This window comes from Acomys russatus, chromosome 5, assembly GCF_903995435.1.
Source record: "Acomys russatus chromosome 5, mAcoRus1.1, whole genome shotgun sequence".
NCBI classification, from domain to species: domain Eukaryota; kingdom Metazoa; phylum Chordata; class Mammalia; order Rodentia; family Muridae; genus Acomys; species Acomys russatus.
This window is the reverse complement of record NC_067141.1, coordinates 3,656,576-3,673,091: the sequence shown is the minus strand read 5'-3', so window position 1 is coordinate 3,673,091 and position 16,516 is coordinate 3,656,576. Positions and strand designations below refer to the sequence as shown.

General features: G+C 43.0%; 1 protein-coding gene across 3 annotated transcripts in view; it reads right to left on the bottom strand.

Annotated features, from left to right (window-relative positions):
* Positions 1-16,516, bottom strand: part of Tnrc6a (trinucleotide repeat containing adaptor 6A) — a 162,979-nt gene that overhangs the window by 75,005 nt on the left and 71,458 nt on the right. The window lies entirely within an intron of this gene.

Sequence of the window (16,516 nt, the reverse complement as noted above, 5' to 3'; positions counted from 1 at the left end):
AAATAATAATTTTTGGGTATTACTTCTAAGTACTTCACAATCAAGAGATTAGCTCAAGGCACGGAAGAAGTTGAAAAACTAACTAGCTACAAAGTCCAACATTATGAGGTGGCATTTCACACACTTGGCAGTGTGTGAAAAGACAGAGTGGGAAATACTGGCCTGGGAACTTGGTTACAGTAAAAAGATGAAAAAGCAGAGTCCAGGCTACTTCTCAGAAAAACATGTGAACATCCACGGATGCTTATATTTGTGGACACTGTAAGATAAATGCCTGTAGATAAAATATATAAATCTACAAGTAAATACAGTAAGGTACAGCAAGATAACCCATGAGGATAAAACTATTACAATAATCTTTAAAATTACAATGTAGACACATACCTAAATGTAAATACAATAAGATACATACCTGCATGTAGATCGGCAATATAATGCATTAAGACCCAATTATTATAACGCACATAGGTACGTACATACATTCTTGTATGTTCAGTGCATACACTGTTTCTCGTAATCTGCAAATTTCTCCTCTACTTAAAATCTATTCCCTGGTACTTTCTCAGGAAACTCACTCTGTCGATTACTTCCTTTTGCTGTTTTCTATCCTGAGTCCTTCATCTGCTTTAAGCCTGCTCCAGTATCTCCCAAGAAACCAGCTCTGTGACTGTTCGGTTCTACTCCGGGAGAAATATGTATTGTAGTAAGTACCCTAATGAATATATGAATGAATGCCCAGAAAGGAACTAAAATCTGAACCAGAATGTTAACTACTGTTAGGCAGTTTTCTTCTTTTAGTGGTTTTAATTTTATGAGCCTATAAACATTTTTTGAAAAAAAATTTTTTTACAATATGTAAAATGAAAAGTACCAAATAAATGCCAGTCATTTTTACATCTTAATTTTTTTGAAAGGCGGACTTACTCTAATGTAAGTAGAACCTATCCTGGTTAGGTTCTTTGTTAAATTGATACAAGCTGGAGTCATCTGGAAAGAGGAACCCTAATAGAGAAAATGCCCCCCATCAAACTGCCTACAGGCAAGTCTATAGGCATCTGCTTGATTTGTAATTGACGTGGAAGGGCCCAGCTGTGTGGGGGTAGCCCCACCCCTGGGCAGGCTATCCCAGGTTGTCTGAGCAAGCAGGCTACAACACAAGCCAGTAAGCAGCAGTCCTCTGCCTGTGCTTGAGTTCCAGCCTCCAGGTTCTTGCTTTGGGCTCCTACTCTGACTTCCCTGTATGATGGACTATAAACTGTGAGTGGAAATAAGCCCTCTCCTCCCAAAGTTGATTGCCTATATGGTGTTCATCCCAGTAATAGAAGGCGAACTAAGACAGGGCCTCCTTTCCTCGATCTGTCTTTGTTTTTGCTCAGTTCCTGCAGTTGCCTCAACACCCATTTTCTCCCATCTCTCTTCCTTGCCTTACTGAGAAGGTTAAATGACTAGACTAATCATTCACAGATTATATGTTTGAAAAGCAAGGATTATTTTTTCCCCTCTGTATCAAAAACCACAATCAGAGCTGCAGAAACAGCTCAGTAGTTAAGAATACTTGCTGCTCTTCCAGAGAACCCGAGTTCGGTTCCCAACACCCACATAGTGGTTTACAACTGTCTGTAACTCCAGTGCCAGGATATCCAATGTCTTCTGGCCTCCTCAGGCACCAGGCATATATGTGGGGCACATACATATACACTGGAAAAATATTCTTACACATAAATAAATTGCTTTTTGCAATGCTGAGCATAGCAAAAATGTATGTTAAGAAGCACTATACTAATGAGCTACATCCTCAACCAATATTTTTAAACTTAGAAAGTCTCGACAGTAATAAGTAGAAAGAACTTGGGCACATGTACGTGGATACACTTTCCTGGAAGGAGTGTATTCACTTCACTTAATTACAATTTCTTCACTACTTAATGTGTGCTATCCCAAACTGTTCCAAGCACTTTACAAATAGTAATTAGTCACTAATTGTTGTCATTGTACAGCCCACTGAGGTAGGAGTATTACATCCCCTGTGCAGACAAGAGTGATTAATTTCCCCCAAATCCTGCAAGCAATAAGTGATTGTAATTATATATATATATATACCCATACTTGGTTTGGCACTGAAGCCCCCTCCACACCACTATATTGCAAATTTCAACTACATTATACCTTTTTTTTTTATGATGAATACAAATACAATCCATTGCCACCCCAAAATGATGATCATAGATAATCTAATCTACTATATAAACCAATCTCCCAAATATAATCGTTTCAAATACATTCATATATATATACATATATATGTATATTGGAAAGGAGACGTAAAGTAACTGAAAGAAAAATCAATTGTCATTCAGTACGTAAATGCTTAAAAGACTCCTTGTAGGAGCTATGTTCCACAGAGAGACTGGTATAGCTGGGTGTAGCCAACTACACCTCAAAAAACTGTAATTACATTGCACCATTGCTCTAGAATAGAGAACAATTCTAAGTCAAGTTCTGAGCAAACAGAAAATAAACTCACTCATATAGTTTGGAGTTTGCTTTTGTTTTTAGACAGCATCTCACTAGACAAAGTTGGCCTCCAACTCACCGAGATCCTCCTGCCTCTGCCCCTGCCTCCAGAGTGCTGAGGCAAAAGGTATGTGCTAGCCCTTCTGGCTGTCTTGTAAACTTTAAATCACCTCTGAGGTACCTACAATATCCAGTACAATGTAAATTCCCACAAAGAGTTATTAAACTGTATTACTACAGAAATAGTGACCAAAGTCTGTGGGCATCCAGAACAAATACAATGTTGTCCTAAATATTTTCTGTGTGCAGCTGACTGAAGCTGAAGATGTGGACCCAAATATACACGTCATTAACAAACATTTCTATGATAGCATAAAAGAGCCAAGGGGTGCACCCCGAGGATGTCTGATACTCCAAGTGGGCAACAGGGGAAGTGCTAGCAGGACCAGTCCCTAAGCTGTCCCAACTAGAGACCTAAGAATTAGTTTAACTTTCCTCCCATCTCCCAATGTAAATATCTTCTTAGCTTTTTCTTCCTCTTTTTTTCCTCACTGATACTCCCCAACACACCCTGTAAACTCCATGGTCCCTTCCCCAACACCCCCCCCCTTTTTTTTTTTTTTTTTTGTCTTTTTTCTTATGGTGCTATATTTTACACAAAGCATGATTCACCCATTTAAAGGGAAAAACCTCATGCATAATGACAAATATATCCATGTAACCACAGCGCAATCAATATAAAAGAGTTCTATCCCTCAGGAAATTTTCCTTGTGCCTCTTCTCAGTCTCTTGCTATAGCCCTCTCCCATATACTAGGCACCAAAAACTACTTTTATGATTTTATATCACCATACATCAGTACACCTGTTGTAGAATCTCATATAAATAGAGTCACAGTGTGTGTGTGTGTGTGTGTGTGTGTGTGTGTGTGTGTGTATTCTTTTTCTATCTGGCTTCTCTAGCTGAACAATCTAAGATTCAATTATATTGTTAAATGTACCAAATTTGTTTCTTTTTGTTGCTAATAGTCCATTGAATAGATATACCATAGTTTGTGTCCTCATCCTCCCATTGATCAGTTATTGTTTTTAGTTAGGGTGCTATTGATGATGATGATGATGATGTGGACACTTGTGGAACAATTTTCTCTGAACTGAAACATTCTCTCCTGGAGGGGGTAAGGAAGCTTCACTTGTAAGCTTGGGAAAATCTAAGGCACCTAAGGCTCACACAGTTCCTCTCCAAGGTTCTATCAGCAACACACAGTTGCTACAGAGAAGAGCCTCTCTAACCAAACAAATGGCATGTGGTCATTCAGTGAGCTTCCAGATGCAGCTTTCCTGAGTGGCTGTCCAAGCTGGGCGAGCTTTCCAGGGATGCAGCCACCTTTGAGTTACCCCTACTCCTGTAGTTCCTCACCCATATTCCTCTAAGTAACCCAGTAAACTCCTTGGTCCCTTAGGCTGCACTACAACTTTGGTCTGTGCTAGATGCTCCATCTGGGGTGAGTAAACATTTCTCTGCATCTCCCCTAGAAAACTTAACACAGCAATATGCATGTTTTCATTTCTCTTGGAAAAATGCCTAGTGCTATATTTTGGGTTATAAATGTACCTAAAGCCCGTGTGGTAAAGGCTTTTCCCGAGCATGGCACTACTGGGAGGTGGTGGTGTCTTTAGGTAGTAGGGCCTAGTGAGAGCGCCTCAAGTCTTTGAGGGTGTGTCCTTGATGAAGAGTAGGAACCCCTGTTCCTTTTCTCTTGGCCTTCTCAGCTATGAGGCGTTTATTCTCTGCCTTGCACTTTTACAGTAATGTACTCTGAATCTCAAGCTCATAAGCAATGGGATCAACTGATCATGGGCCGAAGCCTCCAAAATGATGAGCTGGAAAAATGAAACAAACAGCAACAAAAACTCTTTTCTCATTCTAAGTAGAATGTCTTAGGTATTTGTTACAGTAAGAAGAAAGCTGATTACCATACCTCTAGAATCTAATTGCTGTGTGCCAAAATACATTCATATTTGTTTAACTGTATGAGAAACAACAGAATGTTACCAAAATAAATGCCCACTGTAGGCCGAGTGTAATGGTGCACACCAGTAATCCCAGGACTCAGGAGGCAGAGGCTGGCGGATCACTGTGAGTTTGAGGCCAGCCTGGTCTACAAACTGAGTCCAGGACTGCTGGAGAGAGAGAGAGAGAGAGAGAGAGAGAGAGAGAGAGAGAGAGAGAGAGAGAGAGAGAGATCATGATCATGTCCTTTCACCTACTTGGGAATACAGTAGGCATTTATTTATTTGTTTGTTTATTTATCTATTTATTTTTGGTTTTTTGTGACAGGGCCTCTCTGTGTAGCCTTGGCTGTCCTGAACTCACTTTGTAGATCAGGCTGACCTTGAACTCACAGCGATCTGCCTGCCTCTGGACTCACCTTCTCTTTGTCTCTTCACTTTCCTTCACTGGCTTCCATGCTTTCAATCACATACTCTAAAGCTATTTATCACATTTGTAATGGAACTTTGCTACCATCTGTTTATTTGAGCCTCCTGAGTCTTTTGAAGGTCTGGGACAGCAAGGCCCAGGTCTGCCCAGCTCCTCCCACCTCCACATGGGGCAGAGTGCCTAGTACATATTAGGCTTTTCATACCTCATCTAAATATCCATGCTGCTACCAAAGTGCTTCTTCTAGCAAGTAAATCTGATGAGCTCCCACTGCTGCTAAATGCTCTTGAATGGCTTGAAGGCTAAAAATGTTTGAGTAGCTGCGTTCTGTAGAATGGCATCTAAACCCCCTCAGATAACATAAAAGGCCTTCAAGAGCCTACCTACTCTGTCCCTTTTCTCAGAACCCCTATTTTTTATCCAGGGACACTGAACTACAGCCAGTTCACTGTGTCTTTCAGTGGCTCTGTGACTTGACCATGCCATTCCATGTGAGTAGAAGGCCTTTCCTCTACATTGCATCTACCTGAAAAATTCTCCTTCAAAGCCAAGTTCAAATGCTGCCCCCTTTGCAAGCCTTCCTTGAGATTCTCTGATTCCCACCAGAACACAGATATGACTCAAGTACGAACAGCACATTGCCATCGTCCTGGCTCCCTGCTAGTGAAGTCTAGCCCTGTGTAAAGAGCTGCTGGGACACTCGGGGCTGCAGTCTCCCATATTCTCATGAGACAACTTGTTTTATCCAGCCACTGATGGCATATCAGGTCTCAGCGAGGGCAGCACTGCCCACTGTGTTTGCTGTATTTGCCAGTAGCTAGCTGAGTGCTTGGGAGGCCCAAAAACTGAACTGAAGGTATTTGTCGAATAAAGAAGAGCAGATGTCACCTCCCCTTCGCTAACATGTCTTTAATGTGTGTCACAGAGAATCACCCTTCTTCAGGCAGCTGTCTGTCACCATTAGGACTACTGGCAGGAACAGGATTCCTCTAGACTCCTCCATGGTCTTTTCAACTGCTGCTTTGCTTTATGTTACAAATGCCAACAGCATTCCTTCAATAATACTCTGGCTTGCCACCAGACCCAGCAGGCATCTTCGTGGCTTTGGTGAGGATCGAATGGGGGCCTTCTCTTTTGACGAGAGCCTTCAGACAGCTACAGCTAAAATACACAGGTATTTCCCCTTTCTTTCTCTGATAATGCCCCTTGTCCTGGCATCCAGGCTTCCCGCCTCTGCTCCCAGTCTACAGGCTTTAGCAGAAACATGCTGTGTCAAGTATTTTACATTAATGATGCTTATGCCTCCTGACCAAGTTGAGGATACTTTGAACATTAAAATGCATTATTCTAGTAAGGGAGTATAGCAACATAATGGAAAATTATATGTCTATACATAAATATCTATATTCATAAAATCTGTTCACTCATTCAAAGTTTGAGGATTCCCACCAAGATGGATGAACTAAAATATTTCCCCTCCTGGGCTGGAGAGATGACTCAGCAATTAAGAGCACTGTTTGCTCTTCCAGAGGTTCTGAGTTCAATTCCCAGCAACCACATGGTGACTCACAACCATCTACAATGTGATCTGATGCCCTCTTCTGGCATACAGGTGTACATGCAGATAGAGTACTCATATAATTAAAATAAATAAATAAATCTTTTAAAAAAATATATTTTTCCTCCCTCCCAAAGCAAGTAAAGAAAAAAGAAGACAAAATTGTGAGATAATGGTTTTTTAAACAGTGGACATCAAGCAATGGGGACAGTGATCTGTGAGAGACGAAAAACAAATGACACAAACTCTAATACTACCTTAGAGTAGCCCTGGAGGACCAGCCACGCTCTGCCCAGTGGTGCCAGAAGAAGGAGACCCAATCCAATGGGCCTCTAGTCCAGAGTCTGTGGAAGCCAATATGACTGGTGCTCACAGGTTAGAGCAGTGGTTCTCAGCCTTCCTAATGCTTCCACCCTTTAGTACAGTTCCTCATGCTGTGATGACCCCAATCGTAAAATTATTGTTGCTACTTCATAACCATAATTTTGCTACTGTTACAAATGATAATGTAAACATCTGTGTTTTCCAGTAGTCCTAGGGGACCCCTGTGAAAGGGTGGATCCAGGCCCTCAAGGCATCACTACCAGGTTGAGAACAGCTGGGCTAGAGTATCAGATAAGAGAGAGCTAGACAGAGCCTTACAGACTGAGTAAGGGTGGTACTAAGAACCAAGTAGCACATGCCTGTCATGAAAATCCTCCAGCTGGGTGTGGTGGCGGACACCTTCAATCCCAGCACTCTGGAGGCAGAGGTAGGTGGATTGTTGTGAGTTTGAAGCCAGCCTAGTCTACAAGTGAGTCCAGGACAGCCAAGGCTACACAGAGAGACCCTGTCTCAGAAAAAAAAAAAAAAAAAAAAGAAAGAAAGAAAAGAAACTACTAGAGACTGGGAGATAAAAGCCACTTAAGAGCAGAACAAAAAAAGATGTGGGCTCAAAGAAAGTGTGAAATAATCAGGGAAGAATTCATTGATCCATGGAAAATTGGAATGGAGAACAGCAAGATGGTTTAGTAGATAAATGTGCTTGTCACTAAGCCCCATGTGGTGAAGGGAATGAATGTCTTTTGACCTCCACACAAATGCTAAGACAGTGTGTATTCCCCCTCCCAACACAAGTAAGTAGATAAATAAAAATAATTTAATGGGCTGGCCAGCAGGTTAAGTCTGATGCCCGGATGGTAGAAGGCAAGAGAGATCAGCTGAAAGTTGTCTTCAGACTTCCATATGTGTACTATGGCACATCGAGGGAACACAAAGTCACACTTACAGTACCTAAGTAGATAAACACATAAGTGTAACAAGAGTTCTTTAAATATATAATGGAACAGGTCCCCGGTGCACTATGAAAAAGCTTCACATGCGTGATTTGGGGAGAATGAAGGACAAAGGAATAGATGAAATTGTTGAAGACACAATGCAAATTTTCTCCCTAATTTGAGAAAAACCAGAGCCATAGCTCCTGCCACCTTAACGTCTCTACAATGAGCTGGAATTGTTCTGTTTTTATTGTTGTTGTTATTGTTTTGTTTGTTTGTTTTGGTTTTTCGAGACAGGGTTTCTCTGTGTAGCTTGCTTTGTAGACCAGGCTGGCCTCAAACTCACAGCGATCCACCTGCCTCTGCCTCCTGAGTGCTGGGATGAAGGCATGTGCCACCACCACCCAGCTCGGAATTATTCTATTTTGTACTTAATGAATGAAGACTAAGAATGTTCCAATGGTTTCCTGATTCCAGGATATAGCAACAAGATGGCACCTGGAAAAGTGGGGAGCAACCCTCACCAGACATTCAGCCATCTTGATCTTGAACCTTCCAAGCTCCAGAACTACGAGAAATAAAATGTTGCCTTTTATAAAGTAAATAATAATGATGATGATGATGATGATATTAATAATGAATCAACCAACCAACCAAACCCAATGAAGGTATAGAAAATGTGAATTCTACATAAAAAGATGGTATGCATCAGTAAAGAGGTGGGCAGTTGCCAGGCACAACATGGAGGAATTTAGAAAGGGGCCATGTCACAGAAGCAGGGAGGACAACAAAGACTGAATGATTCCATGTATACAGTTTCAGAAACTATAGATTATTCTGTAGTGATAGAGAAGTCCTCAGTGGTTTCCTGAAGATAGGAAGAGTGTGGGGAAAAAATGAGGGAAGGCTAACCAGAGGGGGGAATATTGGGAGACGACAGGTTTGCAATCTTGATTGTAGTGATGGCTTCACAGCTGTAGACATATGTCAAAACTCATCAAATTGTGCACTTTAAATATGTGAATCAATAAAGCTGTTTCAAAAAGACTCTGATGAGAAACAGGGTGTTTACATAATTTTAAAATACCTCCCACAAATTGTTTATAAACTAAAAGGGTAAAAAAAAAAAAATCTCAATGAACTGATGAAAGTCAGCATCCCTGAGAGGATGCAAGGAGAAAAGCATAGCATCGCTCCAGTGTCCTTCTGCTCAAGACGTACAACCTGAATCCCATCGTGAAGAACCGACACAAATTAAACTATCCGAGTGCAAGCTGGTGGCTTTTAGGGTGCCAAGATTTTAGCAGGAGAAAATGAAGGAGACCAATGCCAGGCTTGGTGAAATCCTAACTACCTGTGAGATTGCTACACGGAGGATGAACGGTCCAGGCTAGCCTGGGAAGTCAGGGAGTTGTCTTTAAAGGCTAGAGGTGCCGCTCAGTGGGAGAGCATTTGCCTAACATGAGTACAGCCCTTGGTTTCCATACCCAGTACATGGGAGTGGAAGGGGGGGGGGGAACATGCCATTAAAAAGCAAGGTTTGATTGTGAACTGGGTCCTCGGTATGAATGCAATCATGGAAAGGAGGGGCAGGGATCAGACAGGTTCCATGTGACTGTCTTGAACTCAGTGTTTCTACTGAGACGAACTAGAACTTGCCAGCACTGAGGAAGTAAGACGTGACATTACCCCACAGTGATGAGGCATGTGGTTGGATATATTTCTAGAGGCCAGCAATTTATTTTCCACTGGTTCAGGGAGAAAGAGCTCTCTGAGGTACTTCAAACTTTTCTGTTAGTTTGTAATTATTCTAAAATGTCCTCTGCTTACAAATTTATTGATGTATCTGAAGCATTGTAGTAGAGGGGTTGGGTCAAACATAATGAGCCGGCGGGGGTGGGTGGGGTGGGGGGTGAGGGTGGGGGTGGGGGGATTGTATGAGCTCAGATCCTTACCCGCCACTGGAAACATGCCTGTGTTCTTTCCTACTGAGGGGAATGCTGTCAGTCTATTCCCTGACTTTAATAGCTTGGCTGTCAGACTCTCCTTCCCTCTTTTCTTCCTTCCTTTCCTTCCGTGTGCACGCATGCGTATGTCTGTGCAGGTTGCTACCTAGCTGTCGTCTTCCTCAGTTGCATTAGCTTGGCCTAAAATACTTTAATACTTTGTAGCTGTTTCAAATTGATGCATTCACTTTTGCATCTTTTTCAGGCATGAGGTTTTAGATCTTACTTCTAAAGTCCCCCTTGCCCCAGTTCAAGATGTGGGTGCTAACCCTTCCTGTTCTCTTTTTGTTCCTGTAGCCATTACTTATATTTCATGTTATTTTCTGTCAATCCTATAGTTTACTTTTTAAGTGTCCCCTCAAAGATTACTCCCCAAGTTGGTACTGCTGAGTTGTGGAGCTCTGGGGTTTTTTTGTTTGTTTGTTTTTGTTTTGTTTTGTTTTGTTGGTGATGGTTTTTAGAGACAGAGTTTCTCTGTGTATCACTAGCTGTCCTGGACTCTTTTTGTAGACCAGGCTGGCCTCGAACTCACAGAGATCCACCTGCCTCTGCCTCCCGAGTGCTGGGATTAAAGGTGTGTGCCACCACCGCTCCGGTTAGAAAGCGAGTCCAGGACAGCCAAGGCCACACAGAGAAACCCTGTCTCAAAATAAAACAAAACAAAAAACAACAAAAATGATGGTAAACCTACATAAATTTATTTATTCAGTTCCATCTATATTGGATTCTTTGTGAAAATGAACATGTTGAATCTTAAACTGATGGGGAAACTCAATGGATCTAGAACTGACAACACAATCTTGTTAAAGAATCAGGTTGGGACTAGAGGTATAGCTCTGTGGTAGAGAGCTTGCTTCGTGTGACAAGGCCCAGAGTTCCATCCAGACTGCCCCCTCCTCGCTATCCTCTCTCTCTCCCCTCTCCTCTCCCTATCTCTATACTTCTCTCTCTCTTTCTCCCCTCCCTTCCTCCCATCCCCCTCTCTCTTTCTTCTCTCCTCCTCTCCCCTCCCTCCCTCCTTCTCTCCTCTCTCCCTTTCCCTTTCTCAAGCTCACACTAACGAAGTTGGAGGGCTTGTACTCCTGGTTACCAAGAGGGCACATTGACTTAGCAGTTTGAGGCTGCTATAAGGATGGTCACAGCAAATCAAAGGAATGGAGGTAAGGGTCCCAAAATCAATCTCACACTTATGGTCAAATTTAATTGCAATAAGAAAGTCAAAGCAGCCAGGTGTGGTGGTGCACACCTTCAATCCCAGCACTCGAGAGGCAGAGGCAGGTGAATCACGGTGAGTTGGAGGCCAGTCTGATCTACAAAGTTAGTCCAGGACAGCCAAGGCTACACAGAGAAACCCTGTCTCAAAAAGCAAAAAACAAAAAGAAAGAAAGAAAGAAAGAAAGTCAAAGCAATTCAAGGGGGAAGTAGGTTTTTGTTGTTCTTTGGTTTTGTTCTTGTTTTGGTTTTCTGAGACAGGGTTTTTCTGTGTAGCTATGGCTGTCCTGGAACTAACTCTCCCTCTCTCTGTAGCCCAGACTGGCCTCAAACTCAGAGATTTACTTGCCTCTGTCTCCCGAGTGCTGGAATTAAAGGCATGCACTACCACCACCTCACTGGAAACAAGTATTTTTTTTTTTTAAACAAGGGACTCTGGAACAAATAATATCCAAATGCAAAAGAATAAAGGCAATCCCTACGACAAACTATGTTTTTTGTTTTCATTTATTGTTGTTATTACCATATATATTATCTATAAACATTAATTCAAGTTGGATCAGAGAGGAACACTAATAACTACAAAATGCCTAGAAGAAAACATATAATTTTGGGCTCATAAATCTTTACGATCCCAGGCTCAGCATTAATTCTTTAGCTATGACACTAAAAAACACAAGCAACAGCTATGAAAGGGTAAATTGGATATCATCCAAAGCAGACAGTGGATGAATCGAAGGAAATACCAATAAAGTGAAAACATAACACTTTATTATGAGATAAAAATTTGCGAATCACATATTTAGTAAGAGAGTAGCATATGGGAAGTAAGTGAGGGACTCATACAATACAACACCAGACATATAGCTCCTAAGCTTTAAATGTGCGAAGCAGCTCTGTGGGGTTTCTATAAGGAAGATGTACAATAGCCTAATGAGCATCAAAAGATTTTCAGCATCTTGAGCTAGAATGGGAGGCATAAGAGTCACCATGGGCAAAGAGACCTGCAGGGTAAGAGTCATCATGGAAATACAGACCAAAGCTACAGTAAGATTTCATTGTACACCACTAGGAAGGCTATAATTTAAAAAAAAAAAAAAAAAAAAAAAAGACAGTTAATAGCAAGTGATGACAAGAATGTAGGAAGATTGCAATCCTCCTGCTCTACCAATGAGAATGGCAGGTCTGCAAAAAGCCAAAACTAAACTTTTATTGGACCTAACAGTGCTTCCCACAAGAGAAAGAAAAACATGTGTGCACTCAAAAATGTACACATAAATGTGTATTGCATGTTTCTTCCTAGCAGTCAGAAGCACAGAAAACTCAAATGTCTATCACCTGAGCAAAGCAGAGATGACTGTACAGCCTGCACTTACTGCTATATAAGGTTATTTGTCATAAAGATCTGTGGACAACTGTCCCATGCCTTCGTGAGGATAAAACGTGGGAACATTTTCTAAGTGAAAGAAGCCAGACAGGAAAGAACACATGTTATTACTTAATTCATTTACATGAACTGTTCTGAACAGGCAAATCCATAGAGACAGGAAGAAAATTAATGGTACCTAAGACTGGGGAGGGAGACTGGAAGATTACAGAGTGATAGTAGAGACAATGTTCTTAAATTGTATGTATGGTTCTATGAATGTCCCCAAGCCCACCACATTGCATACTTATTAAAAATTATTTTTTATGCGCATTGGTATTGTATGTCTGTGTACGGGGGCTTCCTGAAACTGGCGTAACAGACGAGTGTGATCTGCCATGTGGTTACTGGGAATTGAACTAGGGTCCTCTGGAAGAGTAGCCAGTGCTCTTAACTGCTGAGTCATCTCTCCAACCCTTGCATTGCATACTTTTAAATGTATAAATGTTTAGAGTCTGTGTTGAGGGATGGTCTGATGTATTTTGATGCTAATTAATAAAAAACCATTCCACCTGGGCAGGGCAGATGAGCTAGGCGTAGCTAAGGGTCCCAAAGAGGAGACAGAGGAATCCTGGGAAGAAGAAGAAGAAAGACGGCCGCAAGGAGGAAGGAGAGAGACCTGAAGGGAAGAGAAAAAGGCTGCCATGGGTTAGATGGAGGAGAAGCACACGGCCAGCGTGAATGGAGAATCCAGCCCAGATGAAGAACATGAGCAAGTATTTGGGATTATGGACAGGAGATAGCTTGATAGAAGTCATTGGGAGCAGATGGCATGGGGTTGAGACAGGGATCCCATGCCTGCCTCACTATGTGAGGTAGTTTAGAGGATTGATACCTGTCCTGCCCTAGGTTAACTAAGGCTATTTTAAAATACAACAAGTATCTGTGTCTTAATTGATTGCTAGCCAGGCATACTGATAATACAGATAATTTTAAAACAATAAGCCTGTGCATTATAGTTTAATAAAGCTATTGCCAGAAATGACAATCAAACATTGCTTGAATGGAGCTAGACATGATGGCACATGCTGGGAGTCTCCGCACACAGAATCCTAAAGTGGCAGGATTTTGAGTTTCAGGCCAGCATGAGCTGCTTGGGAGACCTGTCTGGAAACAAACAAACAAACAAAACCACTGGCACGCACTTTTTTCAGACCATAGGAAACCAGGTGAGGAGAGGGCTCGGACTCGGCCTGTTTACTAGAGGACAAGAATGATTTAAACTTCTTACATGCTTTTTACATTTATTTTTTTATGTACATGTATGTGGGCATGTACGTGCCATGTGCCTGTGTAAAGGTCAGAGAACATTCCTGAGAGATGGGTTCTCTCTTTCTAACCTCTGGCCATCAGGGCTAGCAGCCAATGCCGTGACTCCTCACTAAACCTCATCGGCTCAAGATCTGAGCTTCTCTGTGATGGAGGGGAAAGCACTAGCAGAGCGAGAGGGAAGATGGGTGCTGGATGGTGATGATGCAGGCAGAAGCCGAGCCATCTTCTGTAAGCCCAGACAGATGAACAGATGAACTGGAGGATCTGTTTAGATCCCAGTTACCCAGTACACAGCAGTTTGTTTCTTCTTGTTTGTCTCAATAAGGAAAGCGACTGGCAAATGAGAGAGAAGATAGCAGGGCCCTGAGTTTGAAAGAGGAAAGTTAGGAGATCTGGGCAGCGTTGAGCGAGGTGCACTGAACCCTCAGCTGTAAGTAAGAAGATGGATTGTGCAGGGGCCAGTGAGCAAGAGCTGTTCCACAGCGCTCTCCTCCTGAGTCATCCGAGGCAGGCCAGACAACCCCAGATGCTTTCAATGTTACTCATTCATTTTTGGCTTTGAGCCTTTCACTCTCTGGACACCGTCCTTTTGGCATCCTTCCTCCCAGAACTGAATGTTCTTCCCTAGTGAGGGCCGACTCAAGTCCACCTCCCTGGTTCTATACCTCTCTACCGTATGCATTCATTAATACAACCTGGGGTGGCTACAGCACACCGTATGATTTCCCTGTACTGGGACAGTGAAAGGGAAAAACAAAACAAAAAACCAAACAACAACAACAAACAAACAAACAAAACAGAGAAAATCTGTTAGCCCAGAGCTGGTAGGGGACCCACCAGCTTGTTAAGGAGTTACACTGAGATGTGTTTAGCTCAGCAGCTGGTGGACGGCATACAGAGGAATAGGGTCAGGGATCCAGGTGGGCATGCTTAGATAGGATGTTCTCTGGCTTCTTATTGGTTTAAAAGCCAGCCAGCTAGGCAAAGAGAGTAGCCACTCACTCTAGACCTGCTCACTGAGCACAGCCACGGCACCTTCACTATGTGATCTAAGCCAATTGGAGCTCAGAACAGGAAAAGAAAGAGGTGAATGCAAAGAAACTTTCAGGGCTACGACTGCCACCCAACACTGGCATTGTTGCTGGGCCAAGTATGTAGGCACAGACAGCACAGAGTGCCTGGCAGCAGGGGGCGGGGCTTAGAACCTGCTTTAGCTGCTGAACTTCCTGGGGCACACAAGTGTCTGGCTTGTTGCTAAGTCTCTCTGAGCTTCCGTTTCCTCATCAGCAAAGTGCAAGATTATAAAACCCACTCCCGAGGACCAACAGTAAGAAACAGTTCCAGCCAGGCAGTGGTGGCACACGCCTTTAGTCCCAGCACTAGGGAGGCAGAACTAGGCGGGTCTCTGTGAGTTCCATATCAGCCTGGTCTACAGAGAGAGTTCTCGAATAATCAAGGCTACACACAAACTCTGTCTTGAAAAACCAAAAGAGTAAGAAGAAAAGGAAAAAAGGAAGGGAGGAAGGAAGGAAGGAAGAAAGGAAAGAAAGAAAGGAAAGAAAGAAAGAAAATGGTTTGCAGGGCTCTGCAGCTATCTCTGAACTCCTATATTTGTCATCACTCCCTCTGCAAGCCCCTGGCACAGTGGCACACTGGTACAGAGGAGTGTCTCCTGGCCATCCTTCTGGTCTCTTCCAGCATCTTTCTTCTTGGAAGCACACAGGATAAGTGTCCCTTGTCTGTGCTCTTGTGGATTTTCTCTATTCTCCGTGCTTCCTCCTGGGACTCATTCATCGTATATGAGGCCTTCCTTCCCATGCCCACCTCCTCCGACCCCATGCCCTGCCTTGGCTGTGAAGGCAGAAAAAGGATCCTGCTTGTGTATCCCCCAGTTCACAGCACAGTCCCACCAGGTACTCATGTTGATGGGTGAAGTTTTAAAAGCGACTGATATTGAACCCTGGTTTCCAATGTCTCACTGACTTGAGGGTAGGACAGAAACATGAATGCTTATCTGGCCCACACTCTCTCTCTCTGCAGCCTTAGGTTCTCTTAACCTCTCCCCAGAGACTGAAGCAAGCTCAAGGAAGACAGCACAGACTCTACAGAGACTGTATGGCTTCTAGTCTTGGCTCTGCGGCTTGCCCTTTCTGTGCCTTGGCTTATTCATCTATGGAATGAGTCACATGGTTGCCATGGAGATTAAATAAGCAGCTGGCACAGTGCTTCTAACAGCACCTGGAACATAGTAAATACTGTATAGGAACTCACTCTCCACACACTATTGTTCCTGGCTGCCCTACCAGGCCCTTGCCTTTTGCTAGAGCTGGCTATGGTGAGCTAACCCACTTGTTGCTTTTCCCATCACCATGACAACATACCCGACGGACACAAGCAACTCAAAGAAGGAACGGTCTATTTTGGTTCATATTTCACGGGAAAGTGGGGTGACTGGAGAAGCTGTGGTAGCTTGATCAGTGTGGTGCGGAGGGAAGCTTGTAGCTGGTCACACTGAGGTGATAGAGAGGAAACAGAGAGCTCAGGCCAGAAGCAGGCTAGGGTGTAACCTTTAAAAGCCTGTCCCCAATGTTTCCATGTCCTCTCCAAGAAGCACCACCAGGGCCGAGCAAGTGTTCAAATGCACGAGCCCAGGCACATTTCAGACTGAAGCTATCATGGCTGATGGTGTCACAAAGATCACTTAGACCAATCTAGTGGGGACCTGGGGACCAGGCATTGTCGCTGTAGCCGCTAGGTGGCCTTCAGCCACAGTTTGCGACTACTAATCCTATGGGTCCCCATGCTTTAAGATTGTTGTTTTTTGTTTTTG